This window comes from Podarcis gaigeae (genome assembly GCF_964106915.1).
Source record: "Podarcis gaigeae genome assembly, chromosome: 10".
Classification (NCBI taxonomy): domain Eukaryota; kingdom Metazoa; phylum Chordata; class Lepidosauria; order Squamata; family Lacertidae; genus Podarcis; species Podarcis gaigeae.
This window is the reverse complement of record NC_139686.1, coordinates 37,100,025-37,124,730: the sequence shown is the minus strand read 5'-3', so window position 1 is coordinate 37,124,730 and position 24,706 is coordinate 37,100,025.

Sequence of the window (24,706 nt, the reverse complement as noted above, 5' to 3'; positions counted from 1 at the left end):
TGTGGTCTGTGGCAAGGCCGTCTCTAAAATATGTCATGCGGTGAAAATGGAACTGTGGTGCATTTATTTGATTGTATGTCCTGCTCTCTGAACATCTCAAATTTCCAAAAGTCATATGATCAGTAAAATAAATGTCTGGTTTTTGAAGAAGCCTCCTGGGTGCTCATTTGGTGTTATGGATGTGGTTTACAAGTTAGCAGTGGGATTGAAGACATAAGTGGGGGATTTGTGTGGGCAGCTAAGGAAAGTTTGGGCACACATTATGCCCTGTTTAGCCAAGCTGAACTGCACCTCCAGCACAGCAGATGTAGTCTGCCTATCCGGAGAAATGCTGTGAGATCCTGCCCTTCCTGTTGGATATGGGAAATGCAGGTTCAAATAACTTTATCAGTGATTAATCTCACTAGGCAGGTCACATAATGTTAGGCACAACCCCCTCTCTTGGTCTCCTTACTTTACAGACTTGTTGGAAAATGTTGATCTGGGCTTCTCAGAGGGAAGACAGGACACAAATTCACCAATAAAGCAACCCTCAGAGCTTCTTTCTTGTACTACCATGTCAAGCAAGTGAGTATACGAGGAAGGGGACTAAATTGAAGAGAAGAACTGGGCAAAAAAGAGCACTCAGTTGTGGGAGGAGATAAATTCAGGGAAACTGGAGGAGGAAATGGTTAATTTCCTTAGCAGAGGAGAGAAACAGGGTAGGTGAAATTAGAATAGAAAGGTTTTCACAAAAGTTCCCATTTCCCCATTTATTTGTCTTCTTTCTCACCCCCATTCTCTGTTCTGAAACTTTGATTAGTGAAAGATTGATTGAAAGATTGATAAAACTGATGCTCCATCCCCAAACCTCATGAGATATAACGGGCTTCAAAGAGATGAAACAAAAAATGCAACTAGATACAACCAAAAAATGATTTGAGGACACTTCTGTGCAGTAACATATTGGGTCCTGCGATTGCCAAGGGAGGCTCTGTTGGGGTGTGTGTGTCTGTGGCTGGGTGTGGCCTGGTTCGTGCTGACTTGTGGCATGGCTTTCTCCGTGGTAATTCCCCATTTGTGCCCTCTATGGCGAGGTGCATCTGTTTCCCTCATTAGTAACACTCAGGAGGAATTAGATAACATTCCTGTTCACTTGGACATTTAATGGCTGAAAGATACTGTTTCCAGCAACCTTGACATTATTAGCTATGAGGGTACGTTACTGCTTTTAAATGCTTTTAAATGTTTGCAATGTTTTAAATGTTCTTTATTATTTTTAATTGTTTCAAATATTTATAAATTTTATTTTTAATTGCCACCCTGGAATCTTTTGAGAGGAAGGGCAGGATAGAGATTTAGAATAAGAATAAGATAAGAATACTGCTGCTTGATTTCCAAAGCTCCTGGAAGCTGTCCGTCTTCTGTTTTCTGAGCACCAGAGTATTATTTTTCAGCGAGGGATGTTGATTCCCCTTTATTCCATGTTGGAGAGTGCTTAAGGTCAATTATAACATTGCAATCTCTCTGATGCGTAGTGGAGCCAGGCCAGGTCAAATAGGAAGTAGACTTGAGCTCATTGACAGAAGTGCAGCTAGGAATGCCCTATTAAAGCTGTATGTAAACAGCTACCTGGCACTTTCTGTGAAACTGACTCAGACTGTAAGTTGATACCATAATGGGTCCCTCAACATGTCAGCACCAGTGAAATACAAACCAACTAGTGTGTCCTTATTCAGCCATTTTGTGGAGCCCTGCAGAATCCTGACCAATAAACCACACATCCTCCTTGGCCCATGCACACTTACACACACACACACACACACACACACACAAGCTTTGTCTTATCCATATTCTCCTATCTTACCCCTGAAATGTTACTAAGAAGAGACAATATTTGGTTCACATTGGTGAAATTGCATGTATTATTCTTGCAGTTGACACATGATAGTTGTTCATCTGTTCTTATAGATGATGCAGTCGCTATCTTTTTTAAAAGCTGCCCTGAGGTGTGGGCAAGATAACTGCAACTCTCCATACAGAGCAATGGCTCCTCAGCAGAAACTTAAGTCTAATTGTGGCCTCATTCTGTAGCTTAGTGCAACACACCGCAATGGCCGCATTTCCTTCCTGGCAATCTTTCAAGTGGGCAGGACCAGAGGCCAAAGTGGGTGGAGCAATTTATGTAAATATTGCCTTTGTGCAATAGGCTAGTTTCTATGCACACTCCTTGTTGTCCTTTATCCAGGTTAGCAAGATTCATTATCAGCTAAGTTGAAGCACTCAAGGAGGGTATGAAGCAAAGCCAGTGAGAGGGGGAAATTCTGAAGGTTTGAGTACACTGAGGCCTAGTGTAATGGATCATGCTTCCCTGAACAGGGTCAATGCAGCGACAAGGTGTTTCAGGATACAGTTGTGTGTGCCTGCCAGCCTGCTCTGCCTCCTTTGAACTAGCCTGCTGTCCTCAGGTGCACTGGAGGCTGTTTTCTGGTCACCAGTGTTGAAAGTAAGATTCAACTACCAGTCTAGGTACCTTTTATAGAAATTTGGGAGCAGGCACCATCCTGTTTTGTGGCTCAGACAGCAAAATGCCTTAAGCCAGCTGTGGCCCTGAGCTGACCTATAACCAGGCATAGGCAAACTCGGCCCTCCAGAGGTTTTGGGACTACAACTCCCATCACCCCTAGCTAACAGGACCAATGGTCAGGGATGATGGGAGTTGTAGTCCCAAAACATCTGGAGGGCCGAGTTTGCCTATGCCTGTTCTGGGTCAGGCAATTTTATCTTTACTGATATAAATTAGTGTTTTGTAGTGTTAAAGATACCCTGCCTCCCCCACCCACCCCACAAAAAAAGAATAGAGATGTAAATACATCCAAGAGTTAATGTTTGGTTGTAAGTATTCCAGGTTTCAATCATGAGACATCCAATACATCAGTTCAACCCAGGCTTGTTTACACAAATCAAGGGATTTTCAGAGTCACAAGTCACTCCCTCTTGGAATAACTGTGTAAGCAATAACATGGCTCCATTTATAAGCTTAAGCGTAAGTAGAGGACAGGAGTCATGCGAAATGCTCTCATCTGGTTTTACAGTATTCCAAAGCAAATGAAAAGGTCACAGTTGCTGCATGAGCAAACTCAGTAAATGGTTGCTGAATAAACTGTTCCTTCCTGCAACACTTTGAAGTGTGTCCATTAAAAACGGAACATCGCATGCCACACTTTTTGCAGCCATTCTTCCATTGTGGGTGACTGCTTTTCACTTCCCATGCTTTGCTACGTTTTTTTCTTGGCTGAGTGGGTGTTTCAGCTGTGCCCCTGGTCTAAAAGCTACTGCTAACCACTAACTCACCCTAGCCACATGCTGCAGAACTACAACTCCCCTTAAGCAGGGCTTGCATTGTTCTGAAGCTATGCCTGCCCATACTTTCATAGCTGATGCCTATTAGCACAGCAGCCTAGATGCCATCTTCACGTGGTTGGTACTTATGGTGCACACAGAACCCTCATGGTTGTTACCCATAATGCAGTGCAGCACCACCATGATGGTGCACAAGGGAGCCACGGAATCCATTGTTATCATGGCTTCACTTGCCATTGCCCAGAATGATGCTTGTTAAAATGTTGCCACTTTATTTTAACCTGGGCTCGTGCTTTATAGCATAGATCTTGTTCCTTTATACAAAAGCAGTAGGATTAGAGCGCGGCCTTTGCATGCATCTAAATAGAATGAAGGCGGCAGCAACGGTGGCAGCCGGGAGGTGAGGATTACATCAAAGCTTTCAGGACACTCAGAGTACTGCTACTGGAGCCAAGGGATTTTCATGGGTGCAGAGGCACAAAGTAACCCCTCTAATCCCTTTCTCACTGGCTTACAGCCTCCGAAGAAGCTTAATAATTAAAGAGGAATACAGTCAAAGTGTTTTTAAGGACATATGGCACAGCAGATTATTTTAGTTGTTTCCGAACGGCAAACGCATGGCAGGCTCTTAAGGAGAAAACTGGGGCTGATTCCCTTCTTTTTGTCTTTGCCCGCTCCCCTCCCAAAACAATAGTTTGTACATTATGTGGGAAAAGAAGCTCACAATAGATAGAAAAGGCTTTCACATCCTGTCGAAGCTGAAACAACCAGCAAAAATGCTGTGCTCCTTTGCACAGGTAGAAGAGAATATACCACACTGAACATAGTGGAATGAAGAACCAAAGCAGGGACATGTGCACCTTCTCTCTCTCTCTCTCTCTCTCTCTCTCTCTCTCTCTCTCCTATTTCTCTTTCTTCCTTGTCGCATCTAACAAAAATGTGTGACATGATGTCACCGCACTGTATGTGTCTCTCCATCAGTGCTTCACATCATTGGCTGGCTGCGCAGGAGAGCTACATGGTGTGATGGCAGTGACTCACACCAGGCATTGTTTGTGTCAGATACTAGAAGGGGGGAAAGGAGAAAAGGCGTGGAATGGTGGCAGATCTGTCTCTTATACCATCAGCATGGCCCTGTCTTCTGCAGAAACATGCTTAGTACAGGTCTGCATAGGTTCTGTAGCTGAAGGCCAATTCACACAGCCAATTTGGCACAGCGAGCGACTCTCCAGCAAACCTGGCCTTGAGACAAAGTGCTTGTAATCTTGATTCATCATTTCACCATGAACATAACTCACAGCTCAGCCTTCTTTTTTGCAGCGGGGCAGCAAATCTAGGTGGAGTCTGAATTGTAAGCTGTGTTCGTGTGAAGAGAGCACAGCTGTGCTCCCCCTAACATAATGCTATTTTGTATGCATTAAATGTTTAGCAAAACTTTCCTGCTCTTCTGAATGCCTCACAGAACACAGCATGAGTTTGTAAATAGGTAATATCACATTAAAATATTGATGGATCGATGTTCCAGGGGAGGGGGTGAAATGCATTTTTAATAAAGACGCATCTAGATTATTTTCACGTAGGCCATGAGTCACCTGATCCTTCAAGTTAAACAAAGCTTGGCTAGATCAGTATCGTTGGGTAGAAGGTATAGAGCCGAATGCAGTGGATCTCTTGGGGTGATAGGCGTAGGTAGAAGGAACACAGCCAAGAAACAATTGTGAGTATTGTGGGGGTGTGGATGAAGATAGGCGCAAAATGCCTAAGTTTGGCAATGGTGGGAAGCAACTAAACATTATGTATGTAGTCATCAGGACAATGGAGCTGTTAGGCACATGTACACCTCTCAGTGTGCTAATCAGATCAGTATTGAGGTGTCCTGCGCCGACCACGAGTGTAATGGTATCAAGTTGGTGTAGTCAGGCTGGTAGCAGGCCACAGGCCAGAGTTGTAGGACCTTGGACAGCTCCAACTTAGGAACTTGATCTGATAGATCTAAAGATCATATTTTCTCCTTCCCAAGGAGAGGAGAGCCTTACAGGGATAGTCTTTGGCCATATAGTTGTGTTCCAGCTCTGTCAGTTCCTCTGTGTTGCCTGCATGAGTGTAAAAAAACAACAACACCCTGGCATATGTGGGAGGTTGAATGCTTGTACGTTGTCTTGAGGGTCCTTGTTTGGGAGTGAGTGGCTCAAGGGGCTTTTAACTAACTTACTCAGAATCACAGTTGTCCATGGAGTTGGTCCAGCACCTCCACAGTTTTAATGGCTACTCCTTTCCATCTGGCTAGGCGCTCCTCCACTGGGTCAGAATTTCAGCTGCTTCTCAACGTGGAAATCAGGAGCAGATAGTGTGGTAGGGCTGCCACACTTACCTGATTTCCCCCAGCTGCTCTTTTTGAGCCATCCAAGTTGGTGTCCATCACTACCTTTCTGGGAGCATACTCACCCTAACATGTGCATGAGCTATACTTTTCTGCACAGTACAGCTCATGCATACAGGGCTATGCAGATGGCAAATTCAGTACATGGAGATTGGAGGCAGGTTCTTCAGGCATGGGCTGTAGCTCAGTGGTAGAAAACAGTGAGGCTTCATACATCTGTTGAAGGCATAGCTTTTTGCCCAATACATATAATTGATCCTTGTCACTTTGAGATTTTGAAATATTAAGTGACTTACACACACTTTTAATTCAATAAATAGAACAAGGAAACCAACTCTAAATAGTGTTGTGACTTGACTGCTGCTTTCCTTCAGTTCAGTGGAGCAAATTTTGGGTCGTCCCCCCCACAGCGTTAATGATCCCATAGCTTAGAGAAGGAACAGCATGGGCACTGGCTACTCAAGCATTAGGAAGGTGGACATAGTTTTGTGCTGCATTTCCTGGTGCATGCACACCAGAAAACATTCTGTTCCACCCTCTGATGAAGTCCAACTCATATGAAGGAGCAATTGATTCTGAATGTTAGCCATTTGTAGCTCATTAAGGAAGTGCCAATTAACCCAAATGACCTGCATAATTGAATTTCATGGACATTGGCACTCCACTTCCAGCTTCGACTTCTTTGCCAAACCAGAGAAGTGCTATCAGAAAAGCTTTTTTTCATCTACTTTGAAAGGAATTATGGCGATTTACCATATCAGACACTGCCTTTGGTTTGGATCAGCTCATTTCTTTAATGCTGACCATATACGGCTACAAATAATTCCAGTTTTATGCCAAGGGAAGGGGGCTTAAATATTTTCATGAAAATAGTAATAATACAAGGTGACAAGAATTCAATGTAAGGGAATCAGAGGTACCCTAAAACTGAGGAGAGGAAGGTAAACTTTGAACAGACGAACTAAAACTGAGAGGAAAAAAGCATTTAGAAATGAATAAAGAGTGAGAAAAACAAACATAGTAGCCACAGTGCTGTGTGGGTGGGTGTAACCCTAAGAGAGGTTTGCACAAACCTAAGAAAAGGTAAGAGAAAACAAATTAATGAAGTGTAAATCTTTAAAATAGGTGTTTTTTGATGGAAAACACTGTCATTAGAATACAAAAGAACAAATAATTCACCTGGGAAACCCTATTATTGAACTTAGGGAGAACAGAAAGAATTGACCCTATAGTGAGCCTTCCTAAAAGTTTGCTGACCAAGAACAAATCTAACATAAACTGGGGTATGTGGTGGGGGGGGGGATAAATTGAAATTAATTTTAAAATTATTTTTTAAATTTAAATTTTAATTTTTAGTAAAGGGTACACAATTTGGAGGCATGTCAATAGTCTACTGCTCTTCTTAAGGCTCTGCTTTCCCAGGCATATCTATCTATCTATATCTATCTATATCTATCTATCTATCTATCTATCTATCTATCTATCTATCTATCTATCATCTATCTATCTATCTATCTATCTATCTATCTATCATCTATCTATCTATCTATCTATATCTATCTATCTATCATCTATCTATCTATCTATCATCTATCATCTATCTATCTATCTATCATCTATCTATCTATCTATCTATCTATCATCTATCTATCTCTCATCTATATACCTAATTTGTAAGCCTGTAGATCTCAGAATAACAATGCTATTTACTTACTTCAACATCCTTCCCACAAATAACTGTGACTGGCTTGCCCTGGGAAAATCATTCTCTGTGATGAAAACCTAGACCTGCCCATCAAAACAAAAGATCCACCCTACTGCTCCAAGCCCTCTGTCCCCTCATCTCACTTGAACCCAGGGTGATTCTCTAGTCAATTTGTGACTTCACTTTTTTTAATATAAAAAACGCAGTGGTCATTTTATTGTAAATGCAAAACTGCAGTGGGGTTTTTTGGGGGGGTTTTTTGGGACACCGAAGTCCACAAATCAACTCAGGTCTTTAGGGAGTCGCTGATCTGATTCAAGATCCTAATGGCACAGTCTGACTTGGGCCTGTGAAAACCTCACCCAATCAAGCCAATTTGCCTTACAACTTTAGCTTCTCATAGAGCTGATTTGCACAGTGTGTTTGTCTGCTGTTCAGATTAAATAGTCAAGAATCCCATAATTACTTGGTACTCATTTTATACAAATAGACACTTAAATTGATACTGCTGTTTAGAGAAAGTACCCAGAACTGTTCCTTTAAAGATGCCAGGTGGCATGCGCACAGTTTAGTGCTTGCTTACACAGAGAAACAGAAGTTTTGAACCCCAAGCCATAGAAAAAAACTCATAATAGCCAATGTCATATGTGCTTCTTTATGCTGAGTGCTCAGCTAAGCAAAATGTTTTCCCAGTAGCTCACACACTAAACTTTATGCAAGTTATAAAAGAAGCTTATCTAGTCCAATAAAAAAAAAGTCTTGACCTTTGAAACCACAAATGTCGATGGGTAAGAAGATTTTCAGCTATACAATATATTGTAGTAGATAATAAATTTTTTATGGAGATATACTTTGAAACAATGCTAGGAGATTATGTTGTGCTTACCTGTACCGGAAGCCAGAGAAAAAGGTTGTCTTGACCCCATTATGTTAAAATGTGTGGGTGCTGTTTTAGGTGTGCTTCCAGTGTGCAAAGCAGTTTACAAAAAAGGCAGAACAATAAAATTATATCAATAAGGAGCATTAACAATAATTTAATACATTCAAAAATTAAAATAACAACGAACTAACAACAGATTAAAAATTCCATCCGCTTTCTAAATATCTCAGTAGGCTTCCCTAAACAAAAAATGCTTTTAACAAGCATTGGAAAAAGAACAGCAAAAACACCTGCCTACATGTCAGTAGGATGGGATTTCCACAGGTACGTGCTGCCATACTCAAAGATTTGAATTCTTTAAAACGTGGAATGGGTATTATTGTAACAGTGATAGTTCAACTGATCAAAGCAGTCAAGTGGTAAGGAGGTAAGGAGGTGCTACATCTGGAGAGCTTTATTTGGGCCACTATGGGCATTGATTGAAATCTGGGCTGTTCTTAAGGGTCGTTTGTTTTGGTTTTATAGTCTGATCCTCAAAGATGTATGGGGGGGAGGGCTCCTCCTTTGCCTTTGCCACTGTTCCATGGAAGATGATCCAACAAGCATTATGGTATCAATCAATGGTGGTCTATAGCCATTGCAAGACAGTCTATGTTTGCTGTCACATTATTCTGCAGTATTCTTTTTAACTACACCATACATTTAAAGTGCATTCAATGAACATGACCCTCCCACAAAGAATTCTGGGGACTGCAGTTCCCTCCCACAGGCCCACAGCTCCCAGTACCCTTAACAAATCAGAATTCCCAGGATTCTTTTTGGGGAAGTAATGTGCTTTCAATGTATGGTGTGGATGTGCCCTTAAACCTTGGAATTATTAACAGAGTTCAGCATCTGCTGCATAACTGTTGCAGATTGTTGCACACAATATGATCCACTCTGATTACCATTTCACTTTTTTTTTTACATCGACAATTAATGCAGTAATCTAAATATATCACTGGCATGAATAATTGAAATGGATCTTTGGCCAGTCAAGACATTACTCAGGTTACTTTTCAAAACGCTCCTCTTTTATGACTATTAATAACAGAAAACAGCTGTTTCCTCAAGAAGAAACTGCATTTAATATTAGCAAGTTACACAGCTGTTGAGCTTGGGTGGTATTGTGAGAAGGACTAGCCTAGGGATAGCAATGTTGGAATGTACTTTGTTTTTAAAGAGTTTTAAGGGCATTGCATCCATGTGGTCTTCACAGATTGAGAAGCTGAACACACAAGATGGCACCTGTGTGATGTACAAGCGGCCTGTGTTTTCTCACTGTGACCCTTATCATTCTTTAACTTACACAATCAATGTACAGTTCCTGTGAGAAGGGGGAAGGTCCTTTGCAGTGCCAGGCCTGCTGATCCAAGACATTTTGGCACCTAAGGCAAGCCACAAAATGCCTCCCCTGCCAGGGAAGAAGGGGTGTGTGAAGATCTACACTGGGAACAAGCGGGGAATAAAGATCTACATTGAGAACAAGGATGGGAGGAGACCAGCAGTACCTCCTATTCACCAAGAGGATACTATTGAGGTCGCATTGGGGGTACTCTTGAAGAGGCAGCTGATCCAGCTTCCAAGGAGCGTGCTGCATTCCTTGTAGGCCAGGTGCACTGGCTATGTGGATCCTGCCACCCGAAGCATTTGCCTTACCTTGCCTCATGATTGGGCCGGCCCTGATTTTTCCACTGCTTTAAACAACCAGCTGTGGTTGTGTGGCTCCATCCTATATCTCTTGAACCAGACGTTGCGGATTTTAAAGAAAACCAGATTGAATGTGTTCCATTGGCATGCCCTCAAGCACTGAGCATTCAAACCAAGACAATGCAATTCAAATTGTTCCTGAAAGGCAGTGGATGAATATTTCAGACATAAATATTTATACATGCAGAAGCTCTTGGTTGCAAGGCCATTTTGACAAACAGAATTCTTTGAGTTACAAACAAAGGGTTTCCTAATGGATGGAATACAAATGTATTAATAGACAAATTCTATTTAATCTTGCAGCAGAGGTGGAGGAAAGATCCTTGGTTCAGTGACCATTTCATCCAGGATCTTAATGACTTACAGTGACCAGGGCAGAAGGTGTTGGGTCATCATTTGATTTCCCCTTCCCATTCATGCCAATGAAAATAATTAAAAACACCAGCTCTAAGGCTGGCATAGTTTTAGGACCTTTTGTGGGGCATGTTGGGAGAACAAAAAGCCATAAGATCTTGCAATCACTTGGATCTTTCAGAGTGCTTGGGGCAAGGACTTCTCATTTACGGCCCCACAACCGCTGGAGCACCCCCAGCAGAACAGCAATGGCAGCAGAGCCTTCTTTTTTAGACATTTATTAACATATAAAACACATACATTTACATGTACACAATACATATACACAACACACTACCTTATTTTCATAGCATAAAATATATCTACATTACTCTATATAATACCTACCTATACTATACATATCAACATACCTACACACCCACCCCACACGGACACCCACCAAGTGACTTGACTTCCAGCTGTTCTTGCTACTCTACTTTATTTTTCCAACTAGCTTAAACACATTTCATTATTTCTTTGATCTCTTCTTCTATCTCAACTTTACTCTCCTTTCACTCTAATCGTTTTCTGGATTCACTCAGTATCTGTCAAAAATTCTACTTTTTCCACATAGATTTGGATGTATTCCTTAAAGGTAGCCCACTCCTTATTCACTTTTTGTACTACTGGTCTACCTCCAGCATCTTGTGGTGGAGAAGAAAAGATCAGTGACTGCTTTATGCAGGAGCAGTGAATGGTATGGGAGCCTAAACTAAAAGTTGCCTGAATGGATGACATGCAAAGACCAGGAGAAGATTTGGATCTGAAGGACCCTGAGCCTGCTCAGTCACCTGATATGCCTATGTGAAAATGGAAAACAACGCCAGAAAGGAAACAACAACAACAACAACAACAACAACAACAACATGGCTTTGTTCTGCCTCTCATTCTGCATGCCTATTTGGACTTTGGAGACTATGGATCCTCCAACAGCAGAGTTCCTAGACCTACCGGTAAGATTGCTTTCTCCACAGATGTGTACCCAATCAGCTCCTTAGATGGGAGATCACTAAAGGCCCCAAAGAAAGGCAAGAAATACCAAATACACATATATACACACACATTATTATTTTTCTATTTTGAAAATGGTTATGCATGAGAAAACTGTCCATCAAATATGAAAACAGATAATAGATAGTTCTATATATTTAACACATTTGAGATCATAAATAACAAATATTAAATGTTCTAAAAAGACCGTAGATATTTTAATAAAGAAATACACAAATGCACATTTTACTACTCACACCTAAAAATATCATTAATCTCCCCACCAACTAAATGTACTTTTAGCTATACTCCTGATTTGGGAGAAAGACCACTGCGTGTGGAGGCAAGCTTCTTAGAATGGTGCTACTCAAAGTGGTGATCCATGGACTGCACTGGGCCATGAGCAGGCTGCCCTGCAAGATGATTTTGCTGTTGTTGCCTCTTGTATAAATCTACAGTCAAACGTTGAGTCTGATGGACCTAGCTAGCAGGTCTTCAGATGGAATAGCAGAATGAGAAACCTCTGCCCAAACAAAAGGTAAAGTCATCATGTGATATCCTGCCTGTATTTACTTATGTAAAGGTGGAAGATTCAGCGGCACAGGCTTAACAGAGTTACGGTCACATCATATGTGTGAAGAGTAATCTTAAATTGTTCTCTCTCTCTATATATATATGAAATGCAGAAAATACAGTATCTGGCAATTCTAAATATATATAAATAAAGTGATCATTCACAGTAACAATGATTGGTGGTAACACAATCATCTAATTTTGTTGTGCTAGTTAACGCTTGTAGTGAGCCAGGAAAAATCCATCTCAGTTCCAAACTAAATTAGAAGAGTAAAACTTCTTGGTTCATTTTAATTCAGCAGTTTTGCACTGGAGGCTTCCTTTGAAGCTCTTTTGTTGAAAAATTGAAGAAAGGAAATTTTAATTAATCGGCTTCTTAGATCGCTTGTCCTCATAACTGATATATTCTTCCACAAGCTCATGTGCAGATTCTGTGCTTGAATGATGGGGGGAAATGTCAAAAGATATCATTTAAATCAGAGGTCCACTTGCCACCACCACCGCCCCCATCTATTTGAACCCAAACCATGTTATCTCCATTTTAAAAAACCCAGTGCAACAGGGAAGGGGATGGAACCCTTTTTTCTTCATAAATTCAATATTCATTCATCAACTTTCTTTTGAACACCAATCCTGAAAAGTTTAGAAACCTTTGCTGAGCAAGAAAGTTGAATGGTAAATTATTAGGGCCATAAGGTGAAAACTCTGGGATGAATCTCAAGCTATCAATATGTTCTATATTAGCAGGCAGGAGGAAAAAAACAAAGGGCCTAAGGCAGTGGTGTCCAAACTTTTTTCAAAGAGGGCCAGATTTGATGAAGTGAACATGCATGAGGGCCTGCCAAAGTTGGTGAGCTTTTTTTAGAATTGCTCCCCACAAAACGTATAGGTTTATGGCCATGCTGTAGTGTACAGTGGTACCTCGCAAGACGAATGCCTCGCAAGACGAAAAACGCGCAAGACGAAAGGGTTTTTCATTTTTTGAGTTGCTTCGCAAGATGATTTTCCCTATGGGCTTGCTTCGCAAGACGAAAACGCGCTCCGCAAGTCGAATCCGCGCTCCACAAGTCGAAAAAATCGCAAGACAAAACAACTCGCAGAACGAATTAATTTTGTCTTGCGAGGCACCACTGTAGTGCTTATGCGACTGTGTATAAAAGGTGGCTGGGCTCATTGTCTCGGGGTTTGGGGGGAAAGAGGTGACAAAACTGATTTCCAATAAGTGCCTCCCTTTTATTTCCATACCAAGTCCTTGAGTCTGTACTCTGAATAGTGACGCCAGGGACCTAGAAGGTGCAGGGCTTGTCAGTCCAACCCTTGCACAGTCTCATCATGGCTGACCTTAAGGCAACTGGAACAATTTGGCCAAACTGGGCCCCGTGTGCCGCTCCTGAGCCTCCCCCCCCGCACCAGGGCAATTTTGATGGATTTTATTTATATCTATAATATTTTGCAGACTTTGGCTGTGAACTGGGGCCCTACCAAAATAAATAAATTCAAGTTGCGCCCCACTGCTTCAAATTGGGCCCCACTGGCTAGCCCTGAGTCTCATAGTTACTGGGCCTGAGTTGCCCCTGCCCTTGCATGAAGTCTTGGGTTTACAATTTTGGAAGAGGGTAGACTGCAGCACTGGGAAGAGGGCAGGCAGATGAGGCCCCCTAGATTTAGAGGCCTGAGTTGCCCTGCCCTCGCATGAAGTCTTAGGTTTGCAATTTTGGGAGAGGGGAAACTGCCCGCTGGGGAGCAGGCTGGCTGGTAAGGCCCCCTAGATTTAGAGGCCCTAAGCTTCAGTCTACTTAGCCTACTTAAATCCAGCACTGGGTCAAGAAGGCGACCGCCCCTCTGCCACCACCATCGCTGCAGCATCAATGTCCTGAACGTGTACTTTAGTATTTATTTATTTATTTAGCCACGCCCCCGGCCGACCAGATTGGTCAACCCAAGGAGTGACGCAACTGCGGACTCCCTAATGGCGCAGGGGCTAGATACGCCCCCTGCGCAGAGGGGAGAGCTCGTGATGATTCCGCAAAAAGGAAATGGTTTTGGTGGGCAGGTGCTCGGGGGCCGCAAGAGATTGTTTTTACAAAATTGCCTGGGGGGCTGTTTGAAACCAGACTTTGGACATGCCTGGCCTAAGGTGTGTAGACATTCATGGTAGTGAGCCAGTGGCAAAGTTTCAAGGTCACTGTTTCTTCTAGAGAAATCTGACGCTCATTACTAGGCAGATTAGTCCAATCAAACACCTATTTGATAGTAGAATTTCAAATTAGGAACACTCAGACTTCCCTGCTGTTTCAGTCCTTGAAGTATGCCTTGTGTCTACCTATTCTATGTATTTGTTAACTATATTTTGTCATTGGACAATGTTAGAATAAAAATATAACAAGAATATCTGGGGGGAAGCAAACAAAATCTGTGGCAAAACATTTATATGTATCACAGCTTTGTCCCCACAAAGCAGACCCCATTTCTAGAAGTTTGCATTAACGGCACAGTTCAGCAAACCATAAATAGTTTTTGTTGTATCCTTATGAATAACCACACTAAGATTTTTTCTGTAGTTTATCAACCCCCCCCCCATAGTCGTGATATCCATAGGCAAAGAAACGTTTGTCATCTGACTTTCAGACGTTGACTTCATGCCTGGAAATGTTATGGACCCTGAATCGCCCCTGCATTAGGGATTGGTTTCTGTTCTGCCCTGTGGTCACTGCATGCAGTCCTCTTTCTGTTCTGCTGCATTTCCGCTTCCCACAGAACCTGCGTTGTTCATCTCAGTGTCTGCTGTGGCAAAACTTTCTATAAACAATTGTGCAGTGAATTCCCTTATCATCATATTCTTCCACACCGTTCATTTCAATGAAAAGGAAACACAATGGAAATTGGGGGTGGGGAGTCATCAGTTTTATATTCTTTGCACACTGAAACAACAACAGTGAATACTGAACATATTTGCCGAATTGATTTCCATTCCAGACCTGGGACAAATAAGCAAACACTGGCACTTTCCACTCCTGTTTTTGTCAAAATTCTCTTACATTCCTATTCTACAGTTATTCCATTGCTCTCATGGTGGGTTGGTTTTTTTGGTTGTTGTTTTTTTGAACTGTTCCCTTGGCTAGTGATAGAATGTCATCAAGTCCTGCCACTTTGAAAGAATTCCCAGTGTGCAGCAGTAAGTAGCCACTTCAGACTGTGGGTCTGCCAGTCTCAACTTTAACCTAATGGCTGGTGATCTGTGTCACAGGTTACTGAAACATTTAAAGGGCACAACCATCATATATTTATTTGATTTCACAGGATAAATATGGCACTTGGGTTCCAAGGAGCCACCCTTAGTTTATCTCATGATCTTTGTTCTGCTGCGTCAGAGCATGCACACGTTTTTTTAAAAGCCAATTGATTTAGCATTTCTATGTCCCTCATTATACTAGAACATTTGCTACATGTCGTCTTCCCAGTGTTCTTCACTGGTATTTTATTTTGTTTTAGTGCATGATACTGGAAGACATTAACAATCATGATGCTTTTTTAAAAGAAAACCTTACTCCAGAATAGCTTGCTTTGTTCAGTCAAAACTCATAGTTGCCTCTGACCTCCGCCATTTCTGCAGATGGATTAAATATCCAAAACAAACAACACAGCACAGACTATCTTTCAGGGATTTTGATGAAGTTATGCAAGTCCTTCTTCCAACAAGGTAATTAAAAGCCATTTATTTACTCAACAGCCAGTGTGGCGTAGTGGTTAGAATGTCAGACTAGGACCCGGGAGATAAGAGTTCAAATCCTCACGTGGCTAAATAGCTCACTGAGTGACTTTGGGCCAGTCACTGCAGCCTAACCTACTTCACAGGGTTGTTGTGAGGATTAAACGAGGAGATGATGAACCATGTACACCGCCTTGAGCTCCTTGGAGAAAAGGGTGGGATATAGATGCAATGAATGAATGAATGAATGAATGAATGAATGAATGAACGAACTTAATAAAGATAGGTGGGGAAGGGGATATTTTATTTCTCAGGTTAAATGAATCCCACAGTGAATTTAACTATCAACAGGGCACTTTCCTCAAATACAACCCTCCAAGCAGAAGCCACCAACCCCCACCTTCCAGTTCATGCAAGTAGCTTTGGCTGAGATCCCATGTGTTACTTTACTCGCACAGGTAACTGATTTTTGGGTTTAAGAGACACCAAATAACACCTGTACCAGACTAGAGAGAAGTAATCCTGGAAATCAAGCGAGAGACTGAAATACTTCTATTTCAAATGTCCCCACCCCCAGAGTACTCTGTGTTCTTTCCAACAAAAGCAAATTTTACTCTCGCTGTTAGCTAAGGTTTAGCATAAGATCTCTTCTGTTATGCTGCCTGTGACCTCCTTAGATCTTGTCACAGCCCTGCTGTGCGGAATGAAATGGAATATTGCAGTGCTTGCTCCTGAGGGGAGATTCTGTCTTCCTTACCTTTTGAAATAAGTAAGTCTTTTGGCTGCAATAATCCACTGCCATGTCCGTCTGTATGCACGGATCAGCTTGCTAAATTTGTGTTTTAAAAATCTCATGAAAATTTGCCGGCATCTTAGTGCAAATTTCTACCACAGGCACATTTTGTGTGCAGTTTTGACTAGCACATTTTTTTTTGCAAGCAAAATTTTTCCTAATATAATGTATTTTTGTGGCTGATGGAACTTGGAGTTCTACAACAATCTAGAATGTTGACTACTCTATCTACACCCACATCTGATCCTAATTCTGCATTTAAGAGAACATGCCTAAAGAGAAGGCTGTTCTTCTACTATGGGTTGTTCGGAATGATTATTATTATCCTCCTGCATCAATTGCTCCTGCTTCATCAGCTCTTCATTGCAACCTCTTATATATCACATTGTGTAGCCCAAGCTAGGTCTTCTCTTGCAGCCTACACAACGCTCACTGATCCAAGCTATATGGCACCATGGTGCTGGCACACTGCAAGACACTTGCCCATCCTCTTCTGAAGCTTAAAATCAGGCCTGCTCAAGGCTATTGTGCCACCAGTGCTGTGAATCTCTGACAGCTACATCTTTCAGAGGGTGCGTTTCTCAAACCACTTTGGTTCCCAAGCTTGGTTAAGGCTTGATGTTCACTTTGTTTGCTTTAAAGGACTCAACCTCTTCTCAATTTCTCTCTTTGTTCCCCCACGCGCAAGAACAGAACAGATCGTACTAACAAATGCTAATGTTTTATTGCCAGATCAGGATTCTATTTTATTTTTTTGCCCAGTGGCTGGCATGTATCTGAAAAGAAGATGTAGCAAATATTCAAGACCAGCTTGATTCAAAACAAATGTACTAATTGTTAGTGTCTGCTTGTGCCACGTACTGCTTCCTTACTGCTTTTGTCCAGAGCATTCAGTATATAGTGCTAATGATACTTCACACTTGGAAAGCACTTAAAATATTTGTTTAGCTCTTTCACGAGCCATTATCAGACAGTCACGGCAAAACAAAACAAAACAAAAATGTGGGAGGGGAGGAATGGTTAGGTTAACCCCCCCCCCCCAAGGACAATATCGGATTAGAGTTTGGCTTAAGCCAGGAGTTTTGCTATCAATATAGAATGTGGATCATTGGGATCCATTCCAATTGGGATTCAGGCCTCATCATGGGACTGAAACTGCTGGTCGATGATCTCCAGCGGGCTAGGGCCAAAGGTGAAAGCTGTTTCCTAGTTCTACGGGATCTCTCAGCGGCCTTTGATATCATTGACCATGACATCCTTCTGGACTGTCTAGAGGAGCTGGGATCTGGGGGCACTGTCATACAGTGGTTCTGCTCCTTCCTCCTGGGCTGTGTCCAGGAAGTGGTGTTGAGTGTTTTTTAACATCTACATGAAGCCTCTGGGAGAGATCATCGGGGTGGGTGAGCTGGGTGTTCATTAGTATGCAGAAGACACCCAGCTCTACCTCTCTTTCAAATCAGAACCAGTGAAGGCGATGAAGGTGTGAGTGTCTGGAGGCAGTTGGAGGATGGATGGTGACTAACAGATTGAGGTTGAATCCTCACAAGACAGAAGTACTCTTTTGGGGGGACAGAGGGTGAGCAGGTGTGGGGGAGTCCCTGGTTCTGAATGGGATAATTGTGCCCCTGAAGGACCAGGTGCACAGCCTGGGAGTCATTTTGGACTCCTCACAGCTGTCCATGGAGGTGCAGGTCAGTTCTGTGTCCAAGGCAGCTGTCTACCAGCTCCATCTGATACGCAGGCTGAGACCCTACCTGCCCTTGGACTGTCTTGCCAGAGTGGTGCATGCTCTAGTTATCTCCCACTTAGACTACTGCAATGCACTGTATGTGGGGCTACCTTTGAAGGTGACCCAGAAACTACAACTAATCCAGAATGTGGCAGCCAGACTGGTGACTGGGAGTGGCCACTGAGACCATATTACACCAGTCCTTAAAGAGCTACATTGGCTTCCAATACGTTTCTGAGCACAATTCAAAGTGTTGGTGCTGACCGTTAAAGCCCTAAACAGCCTCAGCCCAGTATACCTGAAGGAGCGTCTCGAGCGCCATCATTCTGCCTGGACACTGAGGTCCAGTGCCGAGGGCCTTCTGGCGGTTCCCTCACTGCAAGAAGTGAGGTTACAGGGAACCAGGCAGAGGGCCTTCTCGGTAGTGGTGCCCAGCCTGTGGAATGCCCTCCCATCAGATGTCAAAGAAATAAACAACTATCTGGCTTTTAGAAGACATCTGAAGGCAGCCCTGTTTAGGGAAGTTTTTAATTTTTGAAGTTTTGTTCTGTTTTTAGTCCTCTGTTGGAAGCCACCCCGAGCAGCTGGGGAAACCCAGCCAGATGGGCAGGGTATAAATAAATAATAATAATAATCATCATCATCATCATCATCATTATGGCATTATTTCGATGAAATAATATTGTGCGAATAGGTGAATCAGATACCTGTGTTACCTGTTCACATAATAATCACCCGTTGTATGGGGAGATGAATGAAAGTAATGCTCATATCTGCAAAAACAAACTCTGGATCATGCCTAACTCAAATCCTTTGTGGTTCTGGGGCTTTTGACATGACTGTTCCCTCTCCCACCACCTTAATATGACTGCTTGAATGTGGGACAACAAATTGCTTCAAAGACCTCTTGTGTAATGCACCTCCAGGCAGTGCTGGCTTTATACACAAGCTAAGCAGGCTAAATCTTAGGGCCTCAGGTTATGAGGGGCCTCTAAATACATTTTTAAAAACCCTAAATTTCAAGTTTTACATAATTACATAATAATGCACATTTTGGGTAATGCTACGGGGCGTCTTAAACTCAATGTAGCATAGGCTGTGTCCGCACTCCCTTTTACTCTGCCTCCGGCATGCTCCCACTGCTGGCTTGGGAAGTGGTGTACATATTACATTAGCTACAATCTGTATCTATCCTGTTTCTTAAAAATGAAATAGTGTGTTTTGATGCATTTCCCCCAAACCAGCTCCAATCTGAATTGAGAGCTACCAAGCTCTGCTTCAAGCTAGTGATGTGTACTCAGCCCCAGAAGCTCAGCGTTGTCTTCATATGGCCTGGCCTATCAGAACGTTTTATAGTTTTGGATTTATTAAGTTTTTCAACCCACTTGTAACCATGATCAACAATGTTTTCTTATAGTGTATATTTAGAATGAAAAGTAATTTCCAAGGTAGTTTCTTTGTCTCCAGCCCCTTTGTACTCAACTTCCCTCTTCACATGAGTAATAAATGAAGACGACTAGCCTCTTTCAAGCATCTTGGGGTAAGGAATAGTAAATTACTGCTGGAAGTAATTAAGACTCGATATATTGGTCACTGAATGCGAGCCTGGAATCATCAGGGACATGAACACATCCTGCTTGGTCAGACTGCAATCGGGATCTGCTGCATTCTGCCCCCAAACTTTCTCTACACCTGATCATGCTGGTTCTCAAATGATTCCCTTGCATGCTGAGAGCAGCTTCACCTCTGTATCAGAATCACTGCTAAATGTATTTAAAAATAAAAAAATAAGAATTGGAGCGCATGTTAAAGACAAAGTTCTTCTGGTCTCTCCTCCACAAAATCAGTCCATGGGTGTAAAAGAGTAGCTTTTCCTGCAATTGCCCCGGGCAGGTCTCTGTCTCCCCCCTCCCTCCGGCATGCTCTTTGACACTCATGCGGCCAAGCTAGTCCTGTCTGATCAGTTGCCAGGTAAAGGTGTGTCAGCTGAAGTAGTGGAAATTTCTCTTCATCTTATAAATAGTTGAACAGCCTGACTTGGTGAAATGTGAAGCGAGCAAATATTCCATCTTCTCCTCGGAGGGCAGATCGGGATTCAGTCTATAGTGCTGTCATGTCAACAGTGTCAGCACTGCTGTTCATGATGCCATGGCACTATAAGTTATTCATGCGAACACCACCAACAAAGGTTTAGCTTCTGCCAGGGATGAACATCTACCTGCAACTTTCTCCTTGGTTAGAAGAAGCAAAAAGGCTCACGGGCCACTTAATCTGTGACAGAAATAGACTGTACAGCCTCTAGGGCCTGCGTGTGTTGCAAATGCAGAAATGTGACTGCGTGTCGCAGCAGAAAAAGGGCTCCCAGCACAGGACTTTTTAGGAAAAGGGAGGGGGGATTATCATTAAAACCCTAATGCAATGTGACTGGCTTACTTGCAATTTGCTAGGGAAAACTGTACATTTCCCTTATGATCATGTTTATACACTAGCCTATTAGCAGGCTTTTTTCCTTTGGCTAATCCTAATGCTTCTTGGCTGAGCACCCTGACCCTTGTTCTCTGATGTCTTAAGACAGATCTCCATCAGAGGCTTTTAAATCACAGTGAAACAGCAAGAGTTCTCCTAAGCCCTCTCTCTCCCTCCACCCCCTGAAATAATGGGTTTCTGCTTTCATACTAAGAAGAAGAGGAGGAGGAGGAGGAAGAGGAAATGCAATGGCAGCATTTTAGATCTGGTCCCGTGCCCAAAAGCATGCTAAATGCAGCCTATTGCCATTTTCTCATTTCTAATTGATAGGGCCCTGTCAGGGCGGGTGTCTCACGCTCCAGAAAAGAATGTCACTGGGCATCATTCCCTGCACCTTGGCAAGACATCATCATCTAGTGGTAAAAGCAAGGGACTGTGAATGAAGAGGCAAGCATCTATTCTTAGCTCTCTCGTTGACCACTCAGGAAATTGGCCCCAGCAAGGGAGAAAATGGGCTGATTCTCCCCACCCAACCCCCAGCAGCAAGATGGATTTTTTTAAAAAAATAAAATGAACACTATTATAGTAATAAAGTTTTCCACCATTCACTTTGGGAACCATGTTACTGGCTATAAACCTGAGTACCCTCAGAAATAGGTTACATTAAAACCAGTAGAGTTTAGGTCCAGGTAAATGAGGTAGAGGTGAAGGCCTGGATTTGATCCCTCCTCCTTTTTGGGGGGTGGGGAGCACAACGAACAAGCATATTTTCTACACTAGGCTACGATGATGCAATGGGAACTCTTACTTCCTGTGGTGCAGCCTTGGAGCGCTCAATATCTATGCATTGGCAAGTAAGTTTCTTGCAAAAATATTGCCACTGTAGCCGTTGAGAGAATGTGCTTGAAATGTTGCTTTGTAATCTTCTTTGTCTGTCCCTCCAACTTTGAAAAGGGGTTAGAAATGTAGGAATCTGCCTCATTTGAGGTCAGACTACTTGTCCACCTTGCTCATTTTTGTCTGTCCTGATTGGAAGTGGCTTTTCAGACTCTCACTGATCCTTCTAACTGGACATGCCAGGACTTGAACCTGGGACTTTATGCATGCAAAGCACATGTAAATAGTCCCTCCTCACATGTATGGGTATGTGCTGGGAGGGGTGTATGTTTAAAATGGAGTATATACAGTTCTAACTGGTTTTCCACTCGTCGTTTTGCCCTTTCTCTGCCACGTTCCCCTGGAAAACCCACTCTTTAGCACTAAATCAGGGCAAACATCACTCCAGAGAAAACCCTATGGACATTTGCTGCAATTCATACTTCTGTTTGTGCCGTCCCTATAAAGCATGGGTCTGAGCGGATTCCTCCTTGCCTGGCTCCTTTCCAAGGGGAAACCCACTCTTTAGTGGTAGATCAGAACAAGTGGCAATCTGGGGGGAAACCCAATAGCCATTTGCTCCGATTGAGCACTAAAGATTGGTTTTCCTGGGGGAAAGCAGCAGGGTAAGTGAAAATGTGGATGACTCCATGACGTGGACATTTAGGGATGTTTGTGAGGGGTGTTCAGAGGCAGGTGGAGGCCGTAGAAGGAAGAAAAAGACAACTGGAAGAAGATCCTTAATCCTAAGAACCATGAGTAGAGCCCTGCTGTATTATGTGTGGGGCTGCCTCTGAAAATGGCTCAGAAACTGCAGCTGATGAGGAATTTAGTGGCCATACTCCTCCAGAGGCCCTAGTTGCTGAAGGGCAAGCTTCTGCTTGTGCTGCTGCCGCCAAAATAGCTTCCCATGCAAAGGAGACAGAGCAAAGCAATTCAGGTTTGCCCCACTCCCTCTTAAATCTCCTCTACCCTTATTAAGTTACAATACCATTTTACACTCTTGCCTACAAGGCTGATAGGGAGTTCCCAGAGCCGGCCTTTGATGGGTCAGTTTACTTGGAGGAAACTGGAGAATTTATTCTGCGTGTGTGTTTAATATGTGTTTACCTAGAAAGATAAGATGGGAGAGGCAACAAGGTTTTAAGGTAGCCTTCAAAGCAGCATCAATTCCCCCAGAGAGCAAGCAACATGCCCTTGGGCTAATCCTAAATCTGCTTTCAGGCAGGCAGCTGGCATTCAAAATTGTCAGAGTTTACTTCAGCTCCCAGCCAAGCAAGTAAAGTGTGCTACAGCTGCTAACCACCAGCCATCAGTGGTCATTTCTCAAGCATCTTCCAGCCATCAGTGCCCACTGAGGAAGCATTTGAGTTATAGAAGAACCCAGAGCAATGGCCATGTCCTCCGTTTGAGTGGCTATATTGATAGCTTTCTGTTGGCTCAACTAGGTCTAAGTTGATGAGGTCTGCGTCCATAGTCACCATGCATCAACAGTGTGAGCCACTCTTCACTCTTGCTGTGTTCAAACATCCCCCATCACTTTGCAGATTTTTCTCAGCATCACTGCAGTTGTTCCAGTGGCTGCCAATGCCTCAGCAGGGAGGATCAGATTGGAAGCATGGGAGTTGTCTCCTTCTTCCATAGTTAGGAGTCCTGCAGTGAATCCTATGCTCTGTTGCCACAGGACTGGATTGAATTCCAAATCCATGCAAACGTGTAGTTCAGTTTGTTAGCTGCCTACCAAGAGTACTAATCTTTCATGAAGCATGATATTACCATTTAAAGCTCTAACCCAAAACTCTTGTTCTCTGAGAATTGTATTACACAATTAAGCAAATTGCCCTGAGGTCACACAGCAGTGGAATGGAAGGAGCTTTATTTGCAGTATGCAATAGACATGCATCTGTGAGTGGCTGACGTTAGAATTGTCTATGGGATGGAAAGAAATAGGCCATTACCTGCAAATCTAGGCTTAAATAGCTTCTCTCTCAAACTAGGCAAATCTATATTTCATCTGACGCTCACCAAATTAGTGTTACCCTTCTTAAATTTCACTGGAACTGATGATAAGCTTACATTGTGTGCAAAATGGAACTGTTCTTCACTGAACACAGAATTCCACCCGGGCTTCTGAATGTGGATGATAGCATTATGTAATGCCATCTCTACTCCTTTCTCGAAACACATTTCATTGGCAAAGCTCAGCAAGCTGTGGACTGTATGGGTGGCTCAGGGACAGAAGCACCCATAAACCCATCCCCTACTCTCTCCCCACTGGATTTCACATGGAACAAACCATGATTGGCTAGTGTTGCCCTCCAGGTGTTGTTGGACTGCAGTGCCCATATCCCTGACCATTGACCATGCTGGCTTCTATTGATGGGAGATGGAGTCTAATGACATCAGGAGGGCCATAGGTTCCCACACCCTTGGAATAAACAGAAGCACTACACTGTTAACCTTGGGGCTCCTTTGTGCCTTCTGCTGACCTAACACTTGAAATCAGTAGCATTTCAGAAAACCACCTGAGATACAGTGGTGCCTCGGGTTAAGAACTTAATTCGATCTGGAGGTCCATTCTTAGCCTGAAACTGTTCTTAACCATGAGGAACCACTTTAACTAATGGGACCTCCTGCTGCTGCTGCTGCGCCGCCGGAGCACGATTTCTGTTCTCATCCTGAAGGAAAGTTCTTAACCTGAGGTACTATTTCTGGGTTAGCGGAGTCTGTAACCTGACACATCTGTAACCCAAAGCATCTGTAACCCGAGGTACCACTGTACAAACATAGGAAACAGGTTCTTCAGGAAACAACCTGAGATACAAGCATAGGAAACAGTGGTCCCAGTTGATAATGGGTTACAGGGCCAAGCCTGGCTTCAGGATCTGCACATCCCAAGGTTTAAAGTATGCTCAGAATGAGCTGAGCTCCAGGACCTTCATTTATTCTACCTTGAGAGCAGGGCTGCCCATGACAGTGCAATGTACCAGCTAGAGCAGGGTTCCCCAAACTTGGGTCTCCAGCTGTTTTGTGTGGGGTTTTTTGGACTACAACTCCCATCATCCCTAGCTAACAGGACCAGTGGTCAGGGATGATGAGAACTGTAGTCCCAAAACAGCTG